General features: G+C 36.7%; 1 non-coding gene across 1 annotated transcript; it reads left to right on the forward strand.

Annotated features, from left to right (window-relative positions):
• Positions 1-7,160: 7,160 nt before the first annotated feature.
• Positions 7,161-7,268, forward strand: LOC132651659 (U6 spliceosomal RNA). The gene has a single exon (XR_009589243.1). It is a non-coding gene; the product is annotated as a U6 spliceosomal RNA (small nuclear RNA).
• The last annotated feature ends 1,265 nt before the right edge of the window (positions 7,269-8,533 follow it).

Below are 8,533 nucleotides of genomic sequence, written 5' to 3' on the forward strand. Positions count from 1 at the left end.
TTATAATACTATTATGAATTCATAATATCACTGTGATGTCATAATAGCATCATACCATTGTCATATCATTTAAAGATTGTGAGGTTATATGAGCATTGTGAAATCATAATATTGTGAAATAATAATACCTTTGTATGTCATACCACCGTGATGTCATTATATCATTGTGATGTCATAATAGCATTGAGATGTCATATGAATAATGTGATGTCATGATAGCTATTGTGATGTCAAAGTTCCATTTTGATGTCAAACTGCAATCATAATAGCACTGTTATTTCATAATAAAATTGTGATGTCATAATAGCTTTTTAATATCATCATATCATTGTGATGTCCTCATGCATTGCGAAGCAATACCATTGTGAAATCATAATAGAATTGTGACATACTGATAACATTGTGATATCATATCATTGTTTTCTTGATAACATTGAGATGTCATATCATTGTGATGTTATAATAGCCTTGTGATATTATAATAGCATTGTGAAGTCAATACAGTTGTGATATCATCATTGCATTGTGATGCTGGCATAGCATTGGGATGTCATAATACCATTGTGATATCATAATATAATTTTGATGTCATTGCATTGTAATGTCATGACAGATGTCATAACAGAATAGTTAGGGCATAATACCCTCTTGAGGTCATAATAGTATTGTGAGGTAATAAAAACATTATGATGTCATAATATCTTTGTGATATCATAATATCATTGTGATGTCAAAATTTTGTGTGATAGATACACTCATCATATCATAATAGCATTTTGATGTTATCATAACATTGTGATATCATACTACCATTATGAAATCATAATACAAGATGACAGAACACCATTGAGATGTTGTAAAGAAATTATGATGTCAAAAAATTGTGATATCATAATATAATTGAGATGTCATAAAAGTATTATAACATCATATCATTGGGTTTCCATGATACTGTTGGTATGTCAAACACACTCCTGTTTATCTCTGTGACAATATCAGGTAGGAAAATAATATTCATGTTTATTTAATTGAAAAACTTCCTAAGTAGGGAAGCTTCAAAGTGAGGTGGGTTTAAGGGGAATGTACAAAATGACAAGGTGGTCTCCAACTTTGGTCTTGGATCTGAAATATCCTTGGTTGTGACATTGAACTGAGCATTTACTCACATACTCACTAAATGTACCTTCATATAATAAGCTGGCAGGGTCTACGATTCCCTGACTAGGGTATTGAGTCTTTAAGAGCAGGAAAAAGAGAAGCAAGCCAGAAAATTCCTGGGAATTCTTAGCTGAAACAGAGAAAGATCAGTGTATACAAATGGAGAATTAAGGGGCAATAAACTCTTTGACAGCTTGTGATGTTCCACACTATTTTCGCCAAACCTTTATGAGCATGGTTGCCTTGGCTGACCTGGCTGGATCAGCAGCTATGTCCTATTCAGTGGTCAGTGAGGAACCATCTTTGTCTTGAGGTTTACAATTCAAACTGTTCTTTCAGGACAAAGAAAAGGGTCCCTGTTAATATGCCTAGAACACAAAAGCAACTCTGTTTCTTGTTGTGGTCTTCCAGACAAACCCTCTAAATGTAGTATTAAGTGCCATGACTGCTTGTTCAGAGGTGTCACCTGAGCTGGTGAAGCCCGAGATAGCTGGGTAAGCACTTGTTCATGGCTATATATGAAATTCTGGAAAGCATGCCTTACAAAGGCAAACTCTGCACCCATGAGAGGAATCTGTTCTCCATGTTAAAAGTCCTTATAAAAGTTGTTAATCTATTGTTTTTATTGTTTATATGGGAAGATTCAAATAATATACTAGTTTTCCAGGATCCCAGGTTCAGTTCCCTTCCCATGTGTCAGAGTATAAAAAAAAATCATTAAAATACATTAATTCAAGTATGTATTTTTCATCTACTCATTGGAACATGATCAGAGTATCAGAGCAAACTCCCTTAAAGAAACCTGAGTTCATCCTTGCCACACTCTGGGACCAACCCCAAGAAGAAGACATTAGTCCTGAAGTGCTCTATACTTCATCCCCTTGATCACAGTTTTTATTATGTGTTTATTTATTACAATTTGTTCACTTTGTATTCCCTCTCCCTCCCCTTATTTTTCCAATCCCACCTACCCTCTTCTTCTAACCCTATGCCCTTTCTATACTTCCCTGAGGGGAGGTCCTTCTCCCCCTTCAATCTGACCCTAGCTTATCAGGTCACATCAAGGCTGGCTACATCATCTTCCTCTGTGGCATGATTCTCATGGCATTGTTTTCCTTGTGTCTTCAATTCCCTCTGCTTATGAAATTGTTCCTTCCTCCTGTCCTACCAGCGTCTCATAGCACTGAGGGGAGGGAGAATTTCATAGGGAAATCCCATTTAGAGCTAGGTATTTTAAGGTCTCTCTCTGCATAATATCAGACTGTGGGTCTCTGTATGCAGTTCCATTTATTGCAGAAGGAAGCATCTCTGTGAATGCAAGAACATGGCACTAATTTAACAGTTGAAGGCAAGAAAGCAAAATATTTTAATAACAACAGCATGGGTTGCTTAAATTTTTCTTTCAGATGCCTTTGCCCCACAACTCAATTTACTGCCACTAATTCCTCCTAGTTGTAGAATGGGTTGGTCACAATAGATGTCCTAGTGGAACTTTATCTGCCACTGTTAGGAGACCTCCTACTAAGTGAATACACACTGTATTTGTATTTCTGAAACTTGGTTACTGAACACAGGATGATTATTCCTGGTTCCATCCATTTGACTGAAAATATCCTGATGTTTTTTCTTACCTGAATAATACTCCTTTTTGGAAATATTCCACATTTTTCCCAAAGGAGATTGTTAGACTTGTCTTTACTCCTTAGAAGTTGCTGGGAATTTAATCATTGTATTGAATGACAAACTATTAAGATAACTATATTTTTGTGCCACTTCTATTATAGGAGTGGGTTCTTTGAGACTGATAAGCCAATGAAATTACCAGAAAGAAAGGAGTCTATATCTCTGAGTATCTTTCACTACATATCTTTGTTTCTGTTGTTCTTGGTCATTCTATTTCAGAATCTATCTCTCTAGCTCTTTCTCTCTCTGTATCTCTCAGTCTACCTTTTTCTGCCTGCTACATGTTGTTCAATATGAAAAGCTCGCAGTTCTGCTGAAGGACTACAAGAAGATGACTACTTGCTGACTTGGCATCCTGAATAGTCTCTGTAAAAATTTAAACAAAATCTCAATTAAATGCTTTTTGTTCAAAGATTTGCCTTGGTCAGGGAGCCTTTTCTCATTAAGTAAGCCACTGACTGAGGACATATCTGTGCATTTAACAAATAATAATGGAATCAGTGATAATGTGAAACTCACATGTCAACTTTATTAATGAACAATTAAAAGAAATATGAGACACTTTTTCTGAACTTAGAGTCTGGGACACAGGAATTGTTATCTCTGGATGGTGTGCTTTTAGCTGCCCAGATTGCAGCATGTAAGGTTGCTCAGCCTTTCTCTCAAACATACTGTCCACTGGCCCTTTTAATAACGGGCTCCTGAAACTCTTACTGGCTTTCACCCGTTTCATGACATCATTCTCCCTCTAATCCATTCATTACCCGAGATAATCTTGAGGTTTCCACGGAAAAGAGTAAACAAACTTTCCTCATTGTACAGTATCTCTGATCCTGTGCTCAAATGACTTGTTCTTGCGAAACTCAACAAGACTTTATCTCATCTATTTATTCAGATCCCACAGTTTTACTCTTGTATCCCTCTGTGAAAATGTTAGGTAGGAAATGAAACTTTAATGTTTATTTAATTTTACAGCTTCTTAAGTAGGGAAGCTCCAAAGTTATGTGGAATTAAGAATACAGAATGAAGAGGTGGTCTCTACTGTGGTCTTGGATCTGAAATATCCTTGGTTGTGACTTTGAACTGTGCACTTACATACTCACTAAATGTACCTTCACATTTTTATTGATATAATAGGCTGACAGGGACTAGGGTTGCCTGGAGTACTGAATCTTTAAGGGAAGGAAAATGAGAAGGAAACCAGATAATTCCTGGGACAGCTTTGATTGAAACAGTGAGAGATCTGTGAATGTAAAAGGAGAACTAAGAGGCAATAAACTCTTTGATAGTTGGTACTGTTTCACACTAGTTTTGCCATCCCTCTATGAGCAGGCTTTCCTTGGCAGACTGGGCTGGATAGATAGCTGTTTCCTAATGTGTGATCAGTCAGGAACCCTCCTTGTCTTGGGGTTTACAGTTAGAACTTGGCCTTCAGGACAGAGAAAATGGTCCATGTTAACACCTAGGATACAAGAGCATCTGTGTCCTCCAGACAAACTCTCTCAAAGAATTGTTAGTACAAGGACTGCTGGTTCATAGGTGCTACCTGAGCTCATGATGTATGAGATAGCTGGGTAATGACTAGTTCATGGCCAGGATTCTCTGCTCCATAATGAGTTCCTGGAAAGCATAACTTAGTAAGACAAATACTGCCCTGCATTACCAGAATCTTATTGCCATGTTCAAAGTCATAAAAGTTGTCAACTTATTTTTACTGATTATGTAATTTCATATAATATGCATTACACTCTTTTTCTATTGCTCCCATGTTCAAATTCCTATCCATATGTCACACTAAAAATTTAGTATCTTTAAAATCATCAATTTTAGTATGTTTTGTTCATATTCTCATTGGAACATGATCAGAGTATCAGTGCCAAGTCCCTTAAAGAAAACTGAGCTCATCCTTGCTCTACCCTGTCACCATCCACAAGAAGAAGGCATCAATCCTGTATATATCATCGCCTTGATCACAGTTTTTCTTATGTATTTAAGTATTACAAATTGTTCACTTTGTATCCCCTCTGCTGCCCACTTTTCACCTTCCAATACCACCCACCCTCTTTCTTCTACCACTATGCCCTTTCTCTAGTTCCCAGATGGGTAGGTCCTCTTTCCATTTCTAATTGACCCTAGCTTATCAAGTCTCATCAAGTCTGAATGCATCATCTTTCTCTGTGGCCTGATTTTCAGGAAATTGTCCTCCTTTTATCATCAATTCCACTACTTAAGACACTCTTCCCAGAGCTCCGAGGGGAGGGAGATTTTCATAGGAAAATCCCATTTAGAGATGAGTGTTGTAAGGTCTCTTTTGATTCGGAAGGAACCATCTTTGTGGATGCAAGAACTTGGCACTGATCTATCAGTTGAGGGCAGAGAACAACATATTTTAATAACAACACCATAGATTGCTTAAAAGTTTCAATAGGATGCCCTGACCCCACAACTCAAGTAACTGCCACCCAATCTCCCTAGTGTTAGACTGACTTTGAAAAGCAACAAATCAAGTAATCCAATTAAAAAAATGAGAAACAGAGTTAAACAGAATTCTCAATATAGGAATATTGAATGGCAGAGTAATATTAAAAGAAATGTTCGACCTCATTAGCCATCAGAGAAATGCAAATCAAAACGATCCTGAGATTTCAACTTACATCCATCAGAATGGCCAAGATAAAAAACTCAAGTGACAACATATGCTGGAGAGATTATGGAGGAAAGGGAACAATCCTTCACTGCTGGTAGGAAAGTAAACTTGTACAATGACTCTGGAAATCAATCTGGTGCATTGTCATACAAATTGGAATAGTCTTTCCTCAAGATTCAGCTATCCAGTTCTAGGCAGACATCCAAAAATCCTCAAGTACAAAATAAAGACATTTGTTCAACCATGTTTGTAGCAGCTTTATTTGTAAGAGACAAAACCGAGAAATAACCCATTATCTCCCCTCAACTGAAAAAATGATACTGAAATTGTGGTACATCTACATATTGGAAATTACCCAGCAATAAAAATAAGGAAATCATGAAAATTGTAGGTAAATGGTGGGAACTGGAAACGATCATCCTCAGTGAGCTATACCAGTAGAGAAAGACACATGGCACATTCTCACTCATGTAGACATATTATATAGGATAAACCTACTAAAATCTCTAGACCTAAATAAACTAATGAAAAGAGAGGACTCTGGATAAAATGCTCAGTCCTTGTCCTGAAAGGCAAAGAGGATGGACATCAGCAGAAGGAGAAAACAGGTATCAAGTTAGGTGCCTGCCACAGAGGGCCCCTGAAAGGCTCTGCATTGCACAGTATCAAAGCAGATGCTGACATGTATGGCCAACTGTTGGGCAGAGTGCATGAAATCTAATGAAAGAAGTGGGAAATACTAAAATCTGGAGAGGCCTGGAGTTCCAAAAGAAAAGCAAGAGAAAAAAAAAACTGAGTATAAGAGTATTTCCTGAAATTTATACTCCAACCAAGTACCATGCATGGAGATAACCTAGAACCCCTGCTCAGATGTAGCCCATAGCAGTTCAGTGTCCAAGGAGCTTCCAAAGTAATGGAAACAGGAACTGCCTCTGACATGAACTGATCGGCCTGATCACTGAATACCTCATCATGTTGGTACAACAGCCTTAAGAGGGCACAGAGGAAGAAAATGTAGGCATTTTCTTATATAATACCCTAGCATCAGAAGAAAAGAGAGAAAGACCTCCCAGGTGGACTTGTGGATGAGCATGCATGGATAAGGGGGAAGGAAAGTTATATTAGATGGGACAGGGGATTATAGAGGCATACAAAGTGAATAAAGTGTGTTTGATAAAAATTAAAATAAAAAATATTAAAAAATATAATTCCTTTTGGATTTATATTATAGGAGGGCATGCTTTATGGTTGATATGCCAAAGAAAGTGACCAGAGAGAATGGAGTCTCTATCACATTATATCTTTGTTTCTATCAGTCTCAGATTCTATATTTGAGAATCTGTCTCTCTAGCTTTTCCTCTGTTTCTCTCAGTCTTCCCTCTCTGCTAGCCACTTCTAGTTAAGTATGTAAAGCTCTACATTTTGTGAAGGACTACAAGATGACTGTCTGCTGACATGACATTATGGATGATCTCTTTAAAAATGTAAGCAATGTCCTAATTAAACTCCTTTTGTTCAAAGAGTTGCCTTGATCAGGAAGCATTTTCAGAGAAAATAATTCACTGACTGGGGATGTACCTATGCATTTAACAAATAATACTGAAATCCGTGGTATGTGAAACTCAGAAGTCAAGGACATGTGACTTTATTAATGACCACCTGAAATAAAGTGGTCCTCGCTTCAGCAGTACATATACTAAAATTGGAGTGATATAGAGAAAATTAACATGGCCCCTGTACAAAGATGACATGAAGCATTCCATAAACTTTGAAGAAATTAAAGAAAACACAAATAGAAGAAATTGTAGAGAGAAATAACTTAGGGAAAAAACAGGAACTACAGAGGTAAGCATAACCAATAGATTAAAAGAGATGGAAGAAAGAATCTCAGATGTGGAAGATACAATGGAAGAAATTGATGTATATGTCAAAGAAAATGTTAAATCTAAAAAAATTCCTGACACAGATGGTGCAAAAAATCCAAGACAACATAAAAAGACAAAACCTAAGAATACTAGGAATAGAGGAAAAAGAAGATTCCCTCCTTCAAGGCCCAGAAAATATTTTCAACAAAAATCTTTGAAGAAAATTTTCCCAACTTAAAGAGAGGCCAGTAAGAGTACAAGAGGTCTACAGAATACCCAATAAATTATTTCAGAAAAGAAAATCCTCCTGCCAGATAATAATCAAAACAGTAAGTATACAGAACAAAGAAAAAATACTAAAAGATGCAAGGGGAAAAGGCCAAGTAACATATAATGGTAAACCCATCCGAATCACACCTGACTTCTCAACATGAAAACCAGAAGGGTCTGGACAAATATGATGTAGGCCCTAAGAGAACACAGATGACAGCGAAGACTATTATACTCAGCAAAACTCTCAGTCCTCATAAATGGAGAAAACAGGATATTTAATGACAAAAACAAATATCAACAATGCCTACATACCAATCCAGCGTTATGAAGACACTAGAAGGAAAATTACAATGCAAAAAATCTAGCTTCTTAAAAAAAAAAAAACACAGGTCATAATTAACATTACTACAGTATAACAAAAAGCAACCAAGAACACAAACTTACTACCACAGCCAACATCAAAGTCAAAGGATCTAACAGCCAATGGTCATCAATCTCTATCAACATCAATAGAGTCAATTTTCCAATAAAAAGACACAGACTGACAGAATGGATGCATAAAATGACCCAGCAATCTCTTTTATACAAGAAACATACCTAAGAAAGATAGACATTACCTGAGGGTAAAGGGCTGGAAGATGGCTTTCCAATCAAATGGACACAAGAAGCAAGCAAGCTTAGCCATTCCAATATCTGAATACACTTTCCAAATAGACTTTCAACCAAAATTATTGAAAAAATGATGGGCAAGGAAACTTCATACTCATCAAGGGAAAATTCCATCAGGAAGACATCACAATCCTGAACATCTTTATCCCAAATAGAGGGGCACCCACATTTGTAAAAGAAACATTGATAAAACTTAAACCATACATAGATCCCTACACAATAATAGTGACAGACATCA

The sequence above is a fragment of the Meriones unguiculatus genome (genome assembly GCF_030254825.1).
Source record: "Meriones unguiculatus strain TT.TT164.6M chromosome Y unlocalized genomic scaffold, Bangor_MerUng_6.1 ChrY_unordered_Scaffold_23, whole genome shotgun sequence".
Taxonomy (NCBI): Eukaryota; Metazoa; Chordata; class Mammalia; order Rodentia; family Muridae; genus Meriones; species Meriones unguiculatus.